This window comes from Fukomys damarensis, unplaced genomic scaffold (assembly GCF_012274545.1).
Source record: "Fukomys damarensis isolate Sample0158 unplaced genomic scaffold, DMR_v1.0_HiC HiC_scaffold_19, whole genome shotgun sequence".
Lineage (NCBI taxonomy): Eukaryota > Metazoa > Chordata > Mammalia > Rodentia > Bathyergidae > Fukomys > Fukomys damarensis.
The window spans coordinates 26,540,326-26,544,186 of record NW_022900931.1 but is presented as its reverse complement, the minus strand read 5'-3'; the positions used below and the strand labels follow the sequence as shown (position 1 = coordinate 26,544,186).

Below are 3,861 nucleotides of genomic sequence, written 5' to 3'. Positions count from 1 at the left end.
AAAAAAAAAAAAAAAAAAAAAAAAAATCTAGAGCCTAACCCCACTTCAGGGATGAAAGCTTGTAATGAATAAAGTAGGAGATTGAAAAATAATTATTCTACAAAAGATTGAACTGCGGTATGAAAACCTCAGATAGTCTAGAGTTTGCAAATAGCTAATAATAATAATAATAATAATAACAGTCACAAGGTATATTTGTTAGGTGTATATTTGACGTCTGAATTGAGCTAAATAGCTACATGCTTTAGCTCATGCAATATTGACAACCACGCTATAAGGCTGGTGCTACTGCTATCTCTGTTTTATAGTTGAGGAAACCAAGGCAGGGAAAATTTAAATGATTTTGTACAGGTAGTGAGATAAAAGTACTTTTAAGTCCAGGTAGTTTTTCTCCTGATGGTTTTTCCTTTCACTGGAGAGAGAACTGTCATGTTAGTACACACAGCTTAATAATCTCAAGGGCTAAAACAGAAGACATTAAATCAAAGGGTAGATGAGAAATCTAAGCGGCAGCCCCAAGAGGAAACACTCAACCTATCAGCACCCAGGTAGAGCAATGCTCTTTTAAAAATGCCAAAATTAGCCCTCAGCAAGAAATCTCTCCAGTGGCCATGTATGTACATTTTTGGTTGGAGCATCCAAGACTAAAAGGCAGAGTCATCGATCGCATGTGGCTATTACCGACTGTAACTTAAGCTGTTCTGGTTTGGTGAAAATAAAGGATAAGAAAAGAAACCATCTGTAAATCTGACCTGCAGCCCCAGCTCTCTATCATGGTCCTTGAAATGATGTTTTTGGTGAAAGAAGGCAAACAGTATCATCTCTCTCAAGGAGATGAAATCAAGACATCGTTAATTTCAACATATTTTGTTTTGTCTTCATTTTTAAATCAGGATGAATGGCTTTTTAACTTCAGCTAGACTTGGTGGTTTGGGAGCATGCCAAATGTCCACTAAGTAGGTGCAGATGTTCAAAGTTTGAGGAAGGGTTGAGTTCGGGAGGGCAAGGGTGAAATTCCATGGTCTTGGTGGAAGACTGCTAGCTGTCCTGGTGGCCATTCTCATTTTCTTCATTTTTTAACTAAGCACACAGCCATCTAAATTCAAGTGTACATCTCCCTTGCTGTGACTTGGCCATAGCAATAATTTCTGGCCAATGTGACACCAACTAAGAGCCTTCCGCCCTTCATCACCACCACTACCCCTTGCTGCCTGGAATTAGATCTTAGGCCTTGAGGTAAAAAAAGACCCCGTCAAAAAATGGGCAAGTGAAATGAATAGACCTTCACAGACAAAGTACAAATGGCCAATGAATACATGAAGAAATGCTCACCATCACTGGCCATTAGACAAAAATGCAAATTCAAACAACACTGAGAGTCTAGCTCACACTGGAAAAAATGGCCACCATCAAGAAATCAAGTCATATAAATATTGGCAAGGCTGTGGGAAGAAAGAAGCCTTCTTCACTGATGGTGGGAGTATAAACTATAAAAATCAGCATGGACATTCCTCAAAAAACTAAAGCTAGAAATTCCATTTGACTCAGCTATTCCCCTTCTAGGTGTCTAACTGAACACATCATATTACAGTGATCCGCACATAGCTATATTTACAGCAGCCAATTCATAACAGCTAAATCTTGGAAGCAGCCTATATGTCTATCAACAGGTGAATGGGTAAAGAAAATGGAGTACTACTCTGCCATAAAGAAAGATAGACCAAAGTCATCTGTAGGCAAATGGATGCACCTTGAAACGATAATGTTAAGTGAAATAAATCAGACACACAACCTTAAATATTACCTGGTTATGCTTATAAGAGAATTCCAATTTATAAATAAAGAGCAAAATAAAAGATCCATAACAGGAAATAGGGAGATAGATATTTCTCAAACTGGAAGTGAGTAAGAGTTGGAGGGAGGGAGATGGGAAGGAGAGGAAAGGGATGAAAAATGAGTTAAGAGGCATGATGCTCATGCACCAACTCCACACAAGGACTGTAAACACCATGCCCTGCAAACACGGACTAACAAGAAAGACTCCAGATCTGAGACAGCAAAGGGCCGCTACAAGAGAAAGAAGCTAGGTTACTCCATGAAGCCCAGGCAGCCTCCTGGATTTTTACATGAGAGATAAAATTCTATCTTGTTTAGCCATTATGACTCTGGAGACTCCGTCCACAGCAGCCTCACTCTGCACTAAGGGATATAAAACTATTTCCCAGTGTACAGATGTTGCTTTTCTCCAGCAAAGCGTACCACTTCTCCATTTTCCCCAAATAAAAAATAAAAGCTGGAATGCAGTTTTGTGGTGCTAACATCTAGTCTTCATGTTCCTTTCATGTTGTGCAATATTGTTACCTCTCCTTAAAGAAAGAACATATGAGCCGCTGTGAAATACTAACTGGCTACGGCCCCTGAAGGAGAAACAGATGCACAGAAGCCCTGAGCAGAGCCATCATCAAATGAAGTTTCCTTGTTCTCATCCAGAGTTCTAAAATTGGAAGTTAAAATACATTCAGTTAATTTTTTTTCTTTGTTCTCTAGGCCCAAGTGATTTCCAGTCTCCTGTGTTTCCAGATCTGGGTTCTTACAGGCATAGCAGGGGTATGGAAAAAGCCTGGGGCTTCCGATTCAGATGGATTAGGGTTTGAACCCTTGACTGCACAGCTGGGAGTTTGGGCGAGTCACCTAACCCAGGGAGCCTCTGTCTCTGTATCTGAACAAGAACAAGCGGAAACGCTATTGGACTGTCCCGGGGGTTAGAGGGTTAGAGATGAAGTAAGTGAAGCCTACTCTCACAACTGGGAATGTTCCACAATCTTCAGCAGTTTCTAAGATGACTCCCTGCCTCTCAGCACAGGGGCTGTGTTGGTTCTTCTTTTGTATTTCCCAGGGACCCAATGCAGGGTCACACACAGTAGGTCGCCACTGTACAAAACCAGTTCCTATTGGATGAAAACAAGTAATCCTGGTTCCTTTCCTGCCCAGAATTTTTAAATTATCTACAAGATTTGAAAAATGTCATCTATGCCTTGAGGGAATCCACAGGTTCATGTAATGCACCTCTAGAATTCAAGGCCAAGGTCAGAAAGTATGACTTTCTGAAGCCAGCATGAAATTTAACATCAATTGTCAGATTAGCTACCAAAGAATATAACACACCCTTAAAGGAGGCTTTGTGAATGAGTACATTGTGAGTGGAGGAGCTCCCAAATCTGGTCAGGCAACAGAATTCTAGTTTGTTTAAAATGAGCTATACAATATAATTTTATTCTGGTCAGAAAGGAGCACAGATACTTAGAAGGAGAGCTCAAGCTTGTCCGTGTGGGACAGACAACTGCTCAGCGGCAGGAATGCGATCTCCCATGTTACAATAGAACAGGACATTTCTCCAGCTCGATGGAAACATCCCACAGAGCTATGCAGCGTCATTCACTGTACTTCTGTTTTCAAACAGCTCTACACATTCTGTTTTTCCAGCTCTGGGTTTCAAGAAGAGGTACCGAAAGATGACATGAGCACTGTGGACAAAGGAAGTGACTAGGCCTTGGTCATGGCCAGCCTTTGAGTTTATGGCTCTCTTTCAATTCACACGGTCCAGTGGTCTCCTGAACTTCCACTGAGTGAACCATGCAAGACTCAAGTTCATGGAGAGACAGAAGCCAATCTGTAGCATGCAGCCGGGCCCTGCCCATCGCCCAGCTTCTTGCCCCAACCCACCCTCCCAGCACACCCGGCGACACCCAGGCTCTGTGGTGCCAGCACCTCCCAGGCTCCAGCCACTTAGCCCTGCCCACTGGCACCCGACTGCTCTGGGCAACTTCCCACCTCCAAACATCCTCCCACTCTCTCCCCTCC

General features: G+C 42.3%; 1 protein-coding gene across 1 annotated transcript in view; it reads right to left on the bottom strand.

Moving 5' to 3' along the window:
• Positions 1-3,861, bottom strand: part of Ano2 (anoctamin 2) — a 283,786-nt gene that overhangs the window by 231,267 nt on the left and 48,658 nt on the right. The window lies entirely within an intron of this gene.